At 37.0% G+C, this 18,174-nt stretch overlaps 1 pseudogene; it reads right to left on the bottom strand.

Moving 5' to 3' along the window:
- Positions 1–1,725: 1,725 nt before the first annotated feature.
- On the bottom strand, positions 1,726–16,792 carry LOC118839219 (annotated as a pseudogene).
- Positions 16,793–18,174: the final 1,382 nt, after the last annotated feature.

Here is an 18,174-nt window from a genome sequence, read left to right as displayed (position 1 = left end):
ACTACTACTACTACTACTACTACTACTACTACTGTTGTTTCAGCTAGTTTTTTAGCTGATTTCCTAGAGTTTTCTAAGTATACCATCATATCATCTGCAAAGAGTGATAGTTTTTTTTCACTCATTGCCTATTTTTATTCCTTCAATTTTTTTCTTCTTTTAGTGCTATAACTAGACTTTCTCATATAATACTGAATAATGGTAATAATAATGGACAACCCTGCTTCACTATTGACCATACTGGGATGACTCCAAATGTATCCCTATTACAGATAATACTTATTCATGACTTTAGGTAGTTACAATTTATCACTTTAAGAAGGGTTCCATTAATGCCTTCACTTTATAAAATTTTAAAAGGAATGGGTGTTAAAGCCTTTTCTGCATCTATTGATATCATCATGTGATTTGTTATTAATGTCATTGTGTTGATAATTTCCCTAATAGCAAACCAGCCCTGTGTCCCTGCTATAAACCCCACTTTCTCATAGTGTACGATCTTTGTGACATTTGGCTGTAACCTATTTGCTAGTATTTTATTTAAAATTTTGCTTCAATATCTATTAAGGAAATTGGTTTACAGTTTTCTTTCTCTCTTTTTGCTCTCTTTGGTTTAGGTATCATAAACATATTTGAGTCATAAAAGGAATTTACCTTTACCTAAATCTTTACTTAATTTTTTCAAATAGTTTATACAGTATTGGGATTAATTGTTCCTTACATATTTGGCAGAATTCTCTTGTGAATCCATCTGGTCCTGGGGATTTTTTTTTCTTGGGATGACTTTTTAAATTTCTTTTTCTGAGACAGGGTTATTTAATTATTTTCTTTTCTTTTCCATTAATCAAGGCAGTTTATATTTTTACAAATATTCATCCATTTCACTTGGATTGTCAGTTTTACTGGCATATGGTTGAACTAAATATCTTCTAACAATTGCTTTAATTTCATCTTCATTTGGTGGTCGATCTACCCTTTTAATTTTTGATACTGGTAATCTGATGTTCTTCCTTTTAAAATCAAATTAACCTAGGTTTTATCTGTTTTATTAGTTTTATCATAGAACCAGATCCTATGTTTTATCTATCTTTTCAATGATTCTTTTACTTTAAAATTTTTTAACCTCTGCTTTGATTTTCAAGATTTCCATTGTGGTGTTCAGTTGGGAATTTTTAATTTCTTAATGTCTCCTGGAGTCATTATCTTCCACTTGCTCAGTTTTAAGTTTTGAGGAATTATTTCCTTCAGTGAGCTTACCTCCTATTTCATTTGGCCAATTCTACTCTTTAAAGAGTTCTTCAGTGAATTTTTGTACATCCTTTTTTTTTCCTTCTCATTTGGCCAATTCTGTTTATTAAGGAGTTCTTCTCTTCAGTGAATTTTTATATGTTTTCCCATTTGGCCAAGTCTGCTTTTTAAGGAATTGTATTCAGTGCATTTTTGTGACTCTTTTACCAGTTAGCCTATCCTGTTTTTTTTAAGGTATTATTTTCTTCAGTATATTTTGTGCCTTCTATACCAAACTGTCAATTCTTTTTTTTAACTGTTATTTTCTTGCAATATTTTCATTCCTTTTTCTAATTTTTCCTCTGCCTCTCTTACTTTTTTTTTGGGGGGGGGTGTCACACCTTTAATAGAAAATACAAAGATCTGACACAAAACAGCTGGAGTAGAAAGACGGGACCGGGCGGGTTGGGAAATGGAGAGGTGACAGCTACTTGGCAGCTACTTCCTTCTGCTTGGGGGAGCCGCCTGAACCAGCCCACCACCACTGCTTAACCTTTCATAGGGCTCCAAGGTGAGCTGTTCCTGTGGCTTCATGTTTTCCTGCTGCATTTTTTTGACTTCAGAGGCAAACACAGCCTCAAGGGAGGCTGTGGAGTCTATGCAGTTGCCCTCACGGGAGATTACAAAGTGTTCGCCTTCGTGCCATAAGTTGTGTGCATTGAGCGCCACAATTTGGTGCTGGTCTGGCTGGACCACATCGGCAAAAATCATCATTCCGATGGGCATTGGGTATTTGTCTGGTTGTCGTGCATCCTCAAGGACGGGAATGGTGTCTGCCTTCTTCTTGGCCACGTTGATAAGGTCTCGGCCAGATCGATGAGAAAACTTGACCACATAGAATAGATCTCTAGGGCCCACAATATCAAGAGACACAAGAGACAGTAGTGCCTGATGCTGCTCCCGAGCAGAGGACTTGGAACCCAGGTGGGATGTAGATCTGAGCCACTCTACACAGGATGGCCAGGCCAGCTTTGATCGGAAGAGATTCCAAGCACTATACCCCAACTTCACCTCACCTTCCTCCACAGTGATTCTCTTCTCACCATAGACTGACTCCCTGGGCACCATGTTCTTTGTGACCAGAGCATCTTCTTTTTCTCGACAAATTACAACTCCTTCATATTGATGAGGCTCCACAATGACCTTCTTTCCACCTTGGAAACCTCTTCTATAGCCCCAGCCTCAGCTCTGGGGTACCTGTGCCTCGACTACCCGGTGACCGGAACCCTCCTCGGTCCCATCCTCGGCCACCATGATCTCCAAAGCCTCAACGACCACATCCCCCAAAACCTCCTCAGCCCCCAAAGCCTCCTTGGCACCCTCGGTCACCACCTCTTCCGTGCCCTCCAAACCCACCCCGACCCCTCCTTCCTCTGGGGCCTGAATCCTGGCTTCATGGCACTTGGCTAACCCCAGGGAGGAAGCAGAAGCCGTGGCGGGGTCAGTTGGTAGAGACACAAGGCTCCCACGCGCCACCGGGCCTCTAACACCCCCAGCCACAGACTGCAAGGGAGGTAAGGGATATCGACGTCTGCTTCTTTTACTTTTAAAAATCTTTTTTGAGTTTTCCTAGGGCCTGAGATCAATCCACATTTTTTGTTTGAGGCTTTGTATATATCTTCTTTAATTTCATTGTCTTCTTCTGAGTTTGTGTTTTGATCTTGTCTGTAACCATAAAAATTTGTTAAGGTCAGGTTTTTTTTTTTTTATTCTTGAGGTTTGCTCATTTTTCCAGCTTATTTCTTGATTTTTAATTTCATGTTAAAGTTGGGCTCTGATTCTTGGGTGGAAAGGGAACCGTCAGCCCCTTTAGATTTTTTATGCTGCTGTTTTCAGAGTTATGTTCTAAGGAGACAATGTGTAGTCACTCCTCTCCTGGTCTATCCTCTGGCATATGAGTGCCCACGAGCACTCTTCCACCTTGACAATGACCAGATCTTTTTTCCACCTATTGTTCCTTCTCGCCCTAGTATTGTGACCCAGAACCAAGGGAAATGCAATGTAATACTCTCAGTGCCAGTAAATGGTCCCATGTAATCTCCTTCTGAAACCCTTACAATCTGTGGTTTGAGAGTCATGAAAGCCACTCATTCAGCAACTCCTAAGGGTGGTTGCTGGCTTGCTGTGGCATGGCTTGTGCTGGATTGCATTCTATTCTCACCTCAGTGAGATAAAACTTTCCTGCCAATCTTTTCAGTTGTTTTCCTATAGAAAATTTTTTCACTTCATCCATTTATTAGTTCTGTCACTCCAGAATTGGTTTTGAGGTGCTATTTTAACATTTTTTGGAGGGGAACTTGGGAAGGTTCAGGGGAGTACCTGCCTTACTCACCATCTTCCAGAGAAATTTTAAACAGATTCCCATCTTTCTCAGGTGAGCATGGTAGCCATTTATTATCTTGCTCTAAATGTAGACAAAACCATATTTTAAAAAGCCACAAAAACATTTTTTGAGTTCCCCTGTGAGACTATACCTATAGAGAAAAGAACAAAGGGCCTAGAACAGAATCTCTGATGATAGGTATAATTAAGTAAATTAGCAAAGTAGAAGAGTAGAAGGTGAGCTAGGAGATATCAATGTTGCCAAAAAAAATCAAAGGCAGAAAAGACTTTCATAAAGAAAGTAAGGGAATGCCTGTGTCAAATATTGTAGACTCATCCAGGATAGTGAGTATTGAGTAAAAATCAATTGATTTTGTAATAATGATGACCTCAGAGAGTATAGTTTCAGCAGAATAATGGGACAGAAGCCAGAGTCTATGAGGTTTATAGAGAAGTTGTGAAGGGGGAAAAAAAGGAAAAAAATAGACCACTCATTGGAGGTTTGACACTAAGTAGAAGGAAAGATAGCACAAGTAACCAGTTAAGCCTAAAGAGCATATGGAAATATTATATTGTGCTTTCATTTATTAGGTTAATCTTTTAATTTATTTTTCTCATTAATTGAGAGATATGTCTCTATCAATTATATAAATTTATAGATATCTATAAGCAGATCTAAACATGAATTAATATATAAATAAAAATATGGATATGTTTACATATAAATATAGATAGATAGATATAGGTATAGATCTCATATATCTATGTGTATAATTTTACCATAGTAGGTGAGGAAGAATCTATTGTATGTTTCAAAGGAGAATAGGGTTCTGTCTTACTATAAAAACAAAAAGAAACAAAACACCTAGCATGTTTCATTGCTGTAGAGATGTCAACATTTTTGGTAGGAAAAGTACAAATGGTTCCCACTATGAAACCCTGTAGATGAACAAAAGAGGCTGCTATCATCTATCCAATTTGGCCATTCTCATAAATCATTTGGTCAATCTCGAATCATGAGGTGACAAAGGTGATAAAACTAATGAGACAGGTATCGGTGGAAAGAGCCTTGAGCTTAAAAACATAAGATTTGTTTTCTAGTTTTCCAGTATCCAACTATGAGGTGGTATAGCATAGAGGATAGAATACTTGGCCTTTTAATTGGATTGACTTGAAATTAGACACTAGCTTTGTGACTCAGTTATTCACATAACCTCATATAACATTAATAGAAGTTAATTCACATAACCTCTCCGATCTTCTCTCATTTTTGTTATAGCAATAATAATATCTCACACTGTTCTGAGGATCAAAGGTAGGTAGGTAAAGCATTTTGTAAAACTTAAAGAACTTTAAAAATGTGAAGTATTATACTAATAAATGAATGCTTAATGAATCTTAATAATCTTAATAGCATTAGTATTAATGACAACAGAAATAGGGTCTGGATGAAGGATGAGATTTTAAGATGAAGGATGAAATTTTAATATTTTAATTTAATTTAATAAATATATTTTATGTTTTTGACACATGTTTGAGGTATCTAAGGGACTTTCAGGTAAAGATATCTAATAATATAATGATGGGAATTTGGACATTAATTTTCCAAGCTAGGTGGAAACTTGAGGTAGGTATGAGCTTGTAAACCTGTAAAAGTTTACAAGTCAATTACATAGAGATATTGTTCTATTCTGTATGACCTTGAAAAATCACTTTACTTTTATTTCTCCATTTCCCCATTTGAAAAAGAAAAGAGGTTGGAGGAGGACACATGCAGACAGAAAGAACTAGGATGGACCTCAGAGCCCATCTGGTCTAAATCTCTTACTTTACAGATGGGAAAACTGAGCACCACTGAGGTTTGACTTTCCCAAGAACAGTAATAGGAAAGATTTGGACTTACACCACCTCCTTTGCCTCCCACACTAGGGCTCTTTTCACTCTGCTTCACAACTCCCTAGGGATCATTAACATTGCACCACTTCCATCCTTCCACACCCAGTCTTCTGGTTTGTTCATTTGATTTGGCTGCTTTTTTGAATAACTAAAAAATATTCCTGGCTAAATATGAAGTATCAAAATCACAGATACATCCTGTTCCTTGCTTTGTGGAGTCTCCCTCCCCTCTCCTCAGCTTTGCTTACTGTACATATCAGAACAGGAGAACTGAGTTTAATCTACTCTGCCTACATACCACATTCTTGCAATGACTAACCTTTATCAGTCACCAAAGTTTGTTTTACTGACTTTGAAATAGCTGTTGATACTGCAGTTATTTCATTCTGCTGTGACCAAAAGAATTAAATGTGAGCTTTTGAAGCAGGTGTGATTATATTATTTGAAAATTATACCTTTTCAGAGATAAGACTTAAATGAGAATCAGGAGAAGTCAACATGGCATTCTGAATGGGAGTGATTACATGTTATCTGCAAACTTTGAAGCTTTCTGTGCTTGCCCTGGGAATAATCAGCTCTGTTGTTTCCTCATTATCAGCGGAGCTGCCCCTTGTGGCTGCCCAACTGCCTGCTGTTTGCAGACTAGGAGCAGGGCAAGTTTGTTTTCCCACTAACATTTCCTTGATTGTTTGCTTTTCATGGAGGGTTAGTGACACTTTGCCTCTCTGTCAGCTGGACTTCTCTCTGTCCTCTGCGAATTTCTTTATAGGCTCATTGATTTCTCAATTGATGAACTTGGGTGTGAAAGGAGTGCCAGTGAAGCTCTCTCTCTCCTAAGGACATATGGTAATTGGTCTGATACTTAAAGAACAACAAAAACAACAAGAATCCATTTCTCTTAAGGCTTCATTCTGAGGGGGCTTGCCCTTTAATTAGTTTCAAAGTATCCTCTAAAATCTCCATTGTCTTGGTTAAAAAGTGAGGCACTCAGTGAAACCTGGAGTATGTACATGATTCATTTTTACAAGACTTGAAAATTCTTTATTAAATGGTGGTCAGTCTCATATATTAAGGGGATTTTATATATATACAGGGTGTCCCAAAAGTTTTTGTGAGCTAAGGCTATATATGCTTATATGTCCATCTGTATGTATAAATGAAAATATGTATATGTATTCATATAACATGTGTGTTGATATACATGTATGTATGCAGATTTTATATATATGAGTACCTATTTTTTCCTGCTAATTTGAGTTTAGCCTTTTCCTTAATTTTCCTATCTTTCTAGTTTTTTTCCCTTAGTATGGAGTGCAAAGTTTTCTTCTTTCTCTCTTTCCCTAACAGAGTCATTAGTCCTTAAAAACCAACAATTTTGTTTTCTTTTTTTTCCTTTCTCTTGCCCATCCCTTCCCCCGTTCTACCTCTCTTCCTTCACTGTGGCCTTTTACATAGTCACTTTCTAGCTCTTAGACAATATCCAGGGCCCTTTTCTTCAGGACAAAAATTGTTTTAAAAAATCAAAATTGCAACTTGATGTTTGTGAAAGTTCCTTTATCCAACACAGTAGACCTATTGCCTATTGTAAGAAAAATACAGCCTGTTTGACTTTCCATAAGAAAACCCCAAGACTTAATGAGCCAATGAAAGTCCTAAGTGAAATCCCTGGGTCTATTATTTTGTTGTCCATAGGACTTAATAACCATGTAGAAACCATTGTTCAGCATACTAGAAGGTGGCCCCTTCAGGTGAAAAGTAAAATGCCTAGTGAAGCAAGATGGAGAAGCCTCTTCTTTATTCAGTCTTAATCCATTCTTTTCAAGAGGACTAAAAGTCATAGCTTCCAGGTGATTACATTTAAAATGCAATCAAAAATATTAAAATGTTTAAAGTAGACACACATTGCTTTGAATGGACTAAACATCTTTTGCTTAATATTTTTTTTCTGAATTTATAATTGAGTTCAATATGTCCCCAGTTCCCACAATATGTTATTTGGCATTTTTAAAAATAATTAAATTTGCAGCCAAAAGATTAAAGCATTAATATTACAGATTTAAACAGACATCTACATGGAATTTTCTAAGTTCCTGTTTCCTTCTGGACATAACAGATTTCAGTCCTATGTGTCCCAAGGAACACCTTTATGTTCTTGCTCTACTGCTAATCTTTTCCCTATTCACTTGGCACTTGATATTTATTTTCATTCAAAACAAGTGATAAGTAATTTTCTCACAAAAGTGTTCCTGATAGTAGCTCACATCTAAATCTTCCAGAAAACAAGTTGGGTGTTATCTTTGCTTGTGCTTATCATGGCATCTGGAGTAAATATACTTGAAGATGAAGGGGGTAAAAACAACTTGGGAACCTTTCAAAGTCCCTCAAATGTACCTGTCAGCACCTCCCTAAAGAATTGAATTTCTTGGAGAGAAGCAAAAATTTCTAGTCAAGGAAATGATTGTTTGTCACAGAAAATAAGGATATGTATATAGATTCAAGACTTTATACTACCTCTTGTTTTGAAAAAAAATGTAGTCTTTGATGATTTTTTTAAGAAAAGGTATTGGCATTTTAAACAAAAGGTACTTACATCTTAAGGATATAAATATGCTGTTCCAAATATCAAAAAATACAACTAAAGTATATAGGAACTAGGTTATCATCCAAATGATTTCCATCCTCATCCTAATTTTGTAAGGACTCAAAAACTTGGTTAGCACCAAACTCAGTTAATTTTTAAAATAGCATTAAGCGGTAGCATTAGTATGGATTTGCTTTTGATGGTCCTTAGAGAAAAGACAGGGAACAACAAGCTAAAATGGGTTTTAGAAGTCATCTGGCCCAATCCTCTTTTCATAAAGATGATAAAGTGATAAGCACAAAGGTTAAATGACTTGCCCATAGTTATCTGGTAGCAGAACCAGAACCCTGGTGTCTTTTATTTACAGTTCCAATGTTCTTTCAGCTATACTGAATAACCTCCTACAAGAATATTGATGCTAATTCAACAGTCTAAAAGTGTGTGTAAGTATGCCAACTGGGTAGTTAGCCTCCCCTAAGCAAAAAATAAACAAAAACAAGCAAACAAACAAAACTTTAAAAGAAGAAAATAAAAGTAGGGAACAAGATGTCTTTCCCACTCTGCTCCCTTTTTTCTGAAGGAATTTAATTTATAGGCAATATGGTATTGTTGGAAAGACCACTGAAAGCAGGAGGCAGAAAGTCGAGGTTTGAGTCCCTACTTCACTCTTTACTAATCATGTGACATTTGTCAAATCACTTCTGTAATATAATCAATTTGGACTAGATAATCTAGATAATAAAGCTATTTCCATTTTAAATATTCTACAGATGGCACAGGAGGACAAAGTGAGGATGGTGACCTTGCATAGCCCTCCCTCACATATCCAATTCTCTTGCCCATCGTAGCATCATCTTCCTGATGTCGTGGTCCTGTTTGAGAATGAAGGACAAACAACAACAACAAGGCAATGGAGACTCAGAAGAGATTGACTCCCCATGATCACAAATCTAGTAAATATAAGAGCTTTGTTTAAAACCAATCATATTGACCTCAAGTCCAGAGTATCTTCCACAAAAGAGTTCTACTGTGCATTCTGTTTCAACGCTTTCTCACAGATGTGTTTTCATTGATGCTGAAGGCAAAAGATGGAATGGTCTAATAGAAAGCATCTGGGAAATCAGTAGATTATCATATCCTCCTTTAATTCACCTAACCTTGTCTGTGCTTCTGTTTCCAAAATTAGGAAATATGGATAATGTTGCTATTTTCTTCCAACTTTGAGATGTTGTGGAGATTGGTGAGGTAAAGCCTTTAAAACCATCCTTGAAGTTAAAAAAAGTATAAAAACAGCATGAGACATAGTCAGGAGACTGTAGGCAGTAGCTTCATAAGTCTCTTTTTTTCTCTTATGGGACAGTGACTAACATGACAACTTATCTTCTTAGCTACTTATCATACCCTGAAGTAGCTGGATACCTAGACAAGAAAAATTCTCTCAGTGAATTTTGAGCATCATCCATGAATATTATTTGTCCTCTGTGAATTCACTTCCTTTTGTTTCTCTTTACAACAACAGAAAATCCTCAACGTTATCTAGAGGCACTATCTTACTCTGTTGGAAATATCTCTACTGAAAATAACAGTGGCTCCAACCATTCTGAAGAACAATTTGGAACTACTTCCAAAGGGCTATAAAATCGTATGTGCCTTTTGACCTAGTAATACCAGTAGTGCCACTATGACTTCTGTATGTGAAAGAAATCAAAGAAAAGGGAAGGGAGTCTATCTGTACAAAAGAATTTACAGTAGCTCTTTTTTGTGGTTGTAAAAATTAGAATTTGAGGGGATGCTCATCAATTGGGGAATGGCTGAACAAGTTGTGGTACATGATAGCAATGGAATACTATTGTGTTATAAGAAATGGCCAGAAGGATGGTTTCAGAAAAATGCAGGTAAGTCTTATATGAACTGATACGAAGTGAAGTCAGCAGAGAGCCAGGAGAACATTTTACACAGTAACAGCAATATTGTAAGGATGATCAACTGTGAAAGGCTTAACTGCTCTGGTCAAGACAATGATTCAAGACAGTTGCAAAGGACCCATGATGAAAAATATTATTTCTCCACAGATTAAGAAATTATGAACTCCGAGTACAAATTGACATATTTTTTCTTTCCTTTCCTTTTTCTTATTTTGTGTATATTTTCTTTTGCTACATTACTAATATGGAACTATGTTTTGCATAACTTCACCTGTATAAACAATATCATGTTTCTTCCCTTCTTGAGGGGTGGGGGAGAGTGAGAAGGAAGGAGAGAATTTGGAACTCAAAATTTTCAAAATGTAATAATTTTTTTCTATATGTAATTGGGATATATGTATATATGTGTACATGTATAATATGTGTATACATATGTATATATTCATTGTGCATATGTATATATACATACATTATATATGTAAATTATATATGTAAATATATGTAAATACAAATATGTATATTTGTAAAGAGGTTAACACAGTGCTTAGTACCTAGTAGTCACTTAATAAATGCTTCTTTTCTTCCTTCTTTCCTTCCTTCCTTCCTTCCTTCCTTCCTTCTTTCTATCTTGAACTGTTAGGAAAAAAAATTCCACAAATGTATCTATGGTTCTATAATTAATAAAGGGTTCGTTAACATCTATTAATCGTATATTTTTAATGTGATAAATGAAGGCCTTGGCTTTTATAAGTTTAGGACTTTTTTGAGGGAGCAGGAAAAGCCTTTTTAAGCTGAATCTTGAAGGAAGCCAGGGAAACTAGGATGCTGAGCTGAGGAGAGGGCATTCCAGACATGAGGAACAGACGGTACAAATGTCTGGAAATGGAAGGTGGAGTACCTTAAGTGAGGAACAGCAAGTACACAAGTACAGTTGGATTGTAGAGTATATCAAGGACAGTAAAGGGTAACATTACTTTAAAGGAAGAAAAGGGGCCATATGGTAAAGGGCTTAAATTCCAAATAGGAGATTTTATATTTGATCTTATAGGTAGTAGGAAGCCACTAGAGTTTATTGAATATGGGAGTGAATTACACTTTGGTGAAATTCACTTTGGCAGGAGGATGTATGGTGGATTAGAGTGGGGAACAACAGGAGACAGGGATGTCAATTAGAAGACTGTTAGAGTAGCCCAGGGGAGAAGGGATGGGGGCCTATATTAGGATGATGGCTATATGATTAGAGAGAAGGGGATATTTATGAAAGATAATGTGAAGGAAGAAACTACCCAATTTGAAAACAGCTTGGATATATATGTGGGGTGAAGGAGAGTGAAAAGTCGAGAATGACACCAAATTTGGGAGTGTGGGTAATTGGAAAAATACTGGTACCCTCAACAATAACAGGAAAATTTGGAAGACAGGAGGGTTTGAGGGAAAATGAGTTGAGTTTTGGACATATTGAATTTGAATTATGTACAAGACACCCATTTTAAGATGTCCAAAAAATTAGTTGCTGAAGCAGGAGAGAGATTAGGGCTGCTAATCTAAATCTAGAAATCACTGGCTTCTTCCTCAGTATGGCTGTCCCTAAGGCTCTCTTTTGAGCTCTCTTCTTTTTTTTTTCTTAATTGTTATTTGAAAGATCAAAATTAGGAGGTAGAAAGGGACTTTCAGTGCCTTCATTTTACAGATCATGAAACTTAGGTCAAAAGAGCTTCAATTATTTGTCCCAGGATGCCCTAGGAGTATGTGGACAGTCTAAGGTTCTCATACATAATAACTGAATTCAATTCCTGTAAATTCAGTGCTCTTTTCATTAAAGTATGCTGTATCTCTACCTTGAAAATGACATCAGTTCCAGTAGTTTCAATTTCTACCTCTTTGTATATCACTCCCAGATTAATATTTCCAGATTTGTTCATTCCCACAAAGGTCCAGGCTTGCATATTTAATTGCCTTTGGATGTCCTGCTGCCATCACAAACTCAATCTGTCCCAAACTAAACTCATCATCCCTTCCCCCAAACTGTGCTCATCTTTGATTACTTCATTACTTCCGCTGAAGCTGTCACCATCCTATTAGTCACAGAATCTTGAAACTCTATAGTCATATTTGCCTCATCCCTTTCCCTCACCCATCATATCTAATCCAATGCCAAATCTTGTAAATTCTGCTTCCATAATATGGCTTACACCCATACCATCTTCTCCACACACAGCCACTGCATTGGTCTGAGTAAGTCAATATTCTAGTGAGTACCCCATTGAACCTCATAAATGCTCTTTGGAAGCATGAACCCTTCTAGAAGTCTATGTTTTATTTGTATATACATGCATGAATAACATACACATATACACATATATATTTATGAGCATATATATATTTATGCTCATTGTTCAGTCACTTTTAAGTCATGTCTGAGTTGCAGTTTTCTTGGCAAAGATGTTGAAATGGCTATTTGAGAAAAACCGCTGGGAAAACTGGAAAATAATATGGCAGAAGCTAGATATAGAACAACATCTCACATCATATACCAAGATAATGTCAAAATGGGTACATGATTTATACAAAAAGGGGGATACCATAAGCAAATTAGGAGAGCATGGACTACTTTGTTTGTCAGATCTATGGATAAGGGAAGACCTTAGGACCAAAGAATGTATAGAGAGCATTACAAAATATAAAATAAATAATTTTGATTATACAAAATTTTAAAGTTTTTGCACAAACAAAACCAGTGCAACCTAAATTAAAAGGATAGCAGAAAATGGGATTTTTTTCAAGAAATGTATATGATAAAATCCTCATTTCTCAAATATGTAGAAAACTACATCAAATTTATAAGAATACAAGTCATTCCCCAGGTGATTAATGGTCTCAGGATATCAACAGAAACTTTACATGAAGAAATAAAAGCTATTGTCATAAGAAAAATATGTTCTAATTCACTATTGATTAAAGAAATGTAAATTAAAACAACTTTGAGTTATTATCTCATGCCTGTCAGTATGGCTAATATGATATAAAAAGGAAAGTGATACATATTGGAGGGGATATGGGAAAACTGGGATAGTAATGCATTGTTGATGGAGTTGTGAACAGATCCAACCATTCTGGAGAGCAATTCAAAACTACGTAAAAAGACCTATAAAACTGTGCAGATTCTGATCCAGAAATACCACTGTTAAGTCTATAGCCAAGAGCTATAATAAAAAGGGTAGAGAAAGGATCTATTTGTACAAAAATATTTATAGCAGCTCTTTTTGTAGTGGCTAAAAATTGAAAATCAAAGGGATGCCCATCAATTGGGGAATGGCTAAACAAGTTACGGTATTATTATTTTTTTTTTGGTAGGGCAATTGGGGTCAAGTGACTTGCCCAAGGTCACACAGCTAGTACATGTGTCAAGTGTCTGAGGCCAGATTTGAACTTAGGTCCTCCTGACTCTAGGGCCAGTGCTCTACTCACTGCACCACCTAGCTGTCCCTAAGTTATGGTATTATGATTGTGATGGAATATTATTGTGCTTTTAGAAATGACAAGCAGGATGATTTCAGAAAAAAAGAAAACCTGGAAAGCCTTACATGAGCTGATGCAAAGTGAAGTGCATAGAACCAGGAAAATGCTGTGCACTATAATGGCAATATCATATGATGAAGAATGGTGACTTAAAGAGCAGTCTCTTCTTAGCCTGAGAAAAGAAGGAAGAAATACTGTGATCTGGCTTGGGCAGGATTTTATAACTTGGATGCACTCTCCTCTCTGGGTTTTTGTGACACTGACCTTTCTTAATTCTTTTTTTTAAATTTATTTAATATATTTAGTTTTCAGCATTGATTTTCACAAAAGTTCGAATTACAAATTTTTCCCCATTTCTACCCTCACCCGACTCCAAGATGGCATATATTCTGGTTGCCCCGTTCGCCAGTCAGCCCTCCCATCTGTCACCCCACTCCCCTCCCATCCGCCTTTCCCGTCTTCTCTTGTAGGGCAAGATAAATTTCTATGCCCCATTGCCTGTGTATCTTATTTCCTAGTTGCATGCAAAAACTTTTTTTGTTGTTGTTGTTTTTTGAATGTCTGTTTTTAAAACTTTGAGTTCCAAATTCTCTCCCCTCTTCCCTCCCCACCCACCCTCTCTAAGAAGGCAAGCAATTCAACATAGGCCACATGCGTATCATTACGTAAAACCCTTCCACAATACTCATGTTGGGAAAAGATTAACTATGTTTTGCTCCTTCCTAACCTATCCCCTTTTATTGAATTTTCTCCCTTGACCCTGTCCCTTTTCGAAAGTGTTTGTTTTTGATTACCTCCTCCCCCCATCGGCCCTCCCTTCTATCATCCCCCCTTTTTTATCTTCTTCCTCCTTCTTTCCTGTGGGGTAAGATACCCAATTGAGTGTGTATGGTATTCCCTCCTCAGGTCAAATCCAATGAGAGCAAGATTTATTAATTCCCCCTCACCTGCCCCCTCTTCCCTTCCTACAGAACCACTTTTTCTTGCCACTTTTATGCAAGATAATTTACCCCATTCTGTCTCTCCCTATCTCCCTCTCTCAATATATTCCTCTCTTATCCCTTAAATTGATTTTATTTTTTTAGATATCCCTTCATATTCAACTCACCCTGTGCCCTTTGTGTGTGTGTGTGTGTGTGTATACCTACATATATACCTGCATAGACACACACATATGTATATATATGTATACACATACATATATGCATATACCTTTCAGCTACTATGTTATTGAGGTCTCATGAATCATACACATCATCTTTCTATGTAGGAATGTAAACAAAACAGTTCAACTTTAGTAAGTCCCTTATGATTTCTCTTTCTTGTTTACCTTTTCATGCTTCTCTTGATTCTTGTGTTTGAAAGTCAAATTTTCCATTCAGCTCTGGTCTTTTCACTGAGAAAGCTTGAAAGTCCTCTATTTTATTGAAAATCCATATTTTTCCTTGGAGCATGATACTCAGTTTTGCTGGGTAGGTGATTCTAGGTTTTAATCCTAGCTCCATTGACCTCTGGAATATAGTGTTCCAAGGCCTTCAGTCCCTTAATGTGGAAGCTGCCAGATCCTGTGTTATCCTGATTGTTTTTCCACAATATTCAAATTGTTTCTTTCTGGCTGCTTGCAATATTTTCTCCTTGACCTGGGAGCTCGGGAATTTGGCAACAATGTTCCTAGGAGTTTTCTTTTTGGATCTATTTGAGGAGGCGATCTGTGGATTCTTTCAATTTATATTTTACCCTCTGGCTCTAGAATATCAGGGCAATTCTCCTTGTCGTAGATCGTGATGATATCTAGGCTCTTTTTTTGATCATGGCTTTCAGGGAGTCCAATAATTTTTAAATTATCTCTCCTGGATCTATTTTCCAGGTCAGTGGTTTTTCCAATGACATATTTCACATTGTCTTCCAATTTTTCATTCCTTTGGTTCTGTTTTATATCTTGATTTCTCCTAAAGTCACTAGCTTCCACTTGCTCCAATCTAATTTTTAAAGTAGTATTTTCTTCAGTGGTCTTTTGGACCTCCTTTTCCATTTGGCTAATTCTGCCTTTCAAGGCATTCTTCTCCTCATTGGCTTTTTGGAGCTCTTTTGACATTTGAGTTAGTCTATTTTTCAAAGTATTGTTTTCTTCAATATTTTTTTCAGTATTTTTTTGGGTCTCCTTTAGCAAGTCCTTGACTTGTTTTTCATGGTTTCCTTGCATCATTCTCACTTCTCATCCCAATTTTTCCTCTACTTCTCTAACTTGCTTTTCCAACTCCTTTTTGAGCTCTTCCATGTCCTGGGACCAGTTCATGTTTTTCTTGGAGGCTTTTGGTGTAGGCTCTTGCACTTTGTTGACTTCTTTAGGCTGTATGTTTTGGTCTTCTTTGTCACCAAAGAAAGATTCCGAAGTCTGAGACTGAATCTGGGTGTTTTTTTGCTGCCTGGCCATATTCCCAGCCAACTTACTTGACCCTTGAGTTTTTTGTTGGGGTATGACTGCTTGTAGAGCTAAGAGTACTTTGTTCCAAGCTTGAGGGGATGTGCCATTGATTTCAGAGCTATTTCTATATAGCCTGCTCTGCCACCCCAGCACTCCTCCTTCCTCAAGAACCACCAACCTGGACCTGATGCAAATCTTTAGCAGGCTCTTCACTCCTGCTCTGATCCACCACTAAATTCCTCCCACCATGTGGGCCTGGGGCCAGAAGTAACTGCAGCTGTAGTTCTGTAGCTTCACCTCCCCTGCTGCCCTTGGGGCAGTTGCCCAACTGTGAACTCTGTCCCCCACAGCTTTTCCCACTAACCTTCTCTGTTGTCTTTGGTGTTTGTGGGTTGAGAAGTCTCGTAACTGCTGCAGCTCACTGAATCAGGGTGCTAGAGCCTGTTCTGCCTGGCTCCTGGTTTGGCTGGTCCTGCTGCCTCCCAAGCTGAGCTCCACTCCCCTCCACTCTGTGCGTGATAGACCTCATCCAGTGACCATCCAGGCTGTCCTGGGCTGGATTCCCTGCTTCCCTCTCCCATTTTGTGTGTTCTGCAGTTGTAGAATTTGTTCAGAGCCATTTTTATAGGTTTTTGGAGGGACGTGGTGGGGAGTTCATTCCAATCTCTGCTTTACAGCCACCATCTACGACCTTTCTTAATTCTTATCCTACCTCTCTCACCAGTCTTCTTCCACCCCCTTTCCTGGATCATCATCCTTGCTTTGCCTTCTAATTGTGAATGTATGAATGTACACTCTCTGCACATCCTTAATCTTGACAAACTCATCCATAGTCATGGGCTCAATTAGTATCTCTATGTAGCTGATTCACAGATCTATATACCTAGCCCTACTCTCTCTTTTGAGCTCTAGGCACTGTCCTTATCTGCCTATTTCACATTTTGAATTTTATGTTCTATACTTCAAGTTTATTATCTGGAAAACATAACTCATTATCTCTTCTCCTAAATTGATTCTCATTTTTGTCAAGGACAATACCAACCTTCTAGTCAGTAAGGTTCATTGCTTCATTCTCACTCTTGACTTCTCACTTTCCCTCACTCCCCACACATAATCAACTGCCAAATCTCATCCTTTCCTGAATGATCCATGAATTGTTTCAAAGTGGTCACCTTCTCTTTACTCACATGGCCAACACATGCTAATAAGGATCCTTATAATCTCTTATGAAACCTTACATAAAAATTGAACTTTATTATCCAGAGCTCATACCAGGCAGGAAATAAAATAAATTCAGAAGCTGCTAATCACATTAGACCCAAAAAGATAAGAAGTAAAAATAATTTAAATGAGCTATATCAGTAATAAAATTATCCCAAACAGAGAACTAAATCAATTATATCTGTATGCCAGTATTGTTTGTGACGTGAGCCTGCCACTTTCATGTTCAGCTATTGATTCCAGAACATGCAGATAGATGAAAGTAATGATCAAATCCAAAAATGATGATATATCTGTCATAAAATTCAAGATGCTCAGCAAAGATAATTTTATCAGAATTTTTTCATTGATGGGGAAAATATTTTATTTATTTCTTCTTTGCCTTGCTTACTAATAAAATGTCACATTATAACATCTTAATAGATAAGATGTAGAAACAAATATTGGCATATTTTCATATAATTCTAAATTACTTCCAAAAGTATTGTTAGAGAGATAGGCAAATAGGAAAATTATATATTTTTTTTTTGCACAGAAATACAAATTGACTAGGCAATGATTAAACATCAAGAATAAGGAAAATCTAAGAAGCCTCTACCTCAAGTCTTTCTTAATGTTTTTGTTGTTTCTTAGAGTGTGACAAGGGAGGGAACTTTTCAAGTGAGAAGTATCTTATTTATCATGAATATCTAGCAAATCGACATTTTGTGTAGGAGAATCATAAAAGGTCATAGTTGAGGAAAATTAAGGAAATTGAAAGGATTAGGACAGGAAGGGATTAACTATGGAATTGAGTGAACCACATTGACTCTACCTTGTGACTCAATTCTGGAGCTTGCTGAGTTCCATTTCTATACAATTATGGGGTCTAGTACAACTTCTGTCTTGTGGGAAAAAAAAAAAACATATTCAATGGTGGAAATGAGGGGAAAACCTTATTGTACTGCTTGAAACTAGGCCTGCATGGCAGAGAAGTTATACTGCCTCTTCCTGCTGTT

Source organism: Trichosurus vulpecula, chromosome 1, assembly GCF_011100635.1.
Source record: "Trichosurus vulpecula isolate mTriVul1 chromosome 1, mTriVul1.pri, whole genome shotgun sequence".
Lineage (NCBI taxonomy): Eukaryota > Metazoa > Chordata > Mammalia > Diprotodontia > Phalangeridae > Trichosurus > Trichosurus vulpecula.
Note: the sequence above shows the minus strand (reverse complement) of the source record. Positions and strands in the feature narration are given on the sequence as shown.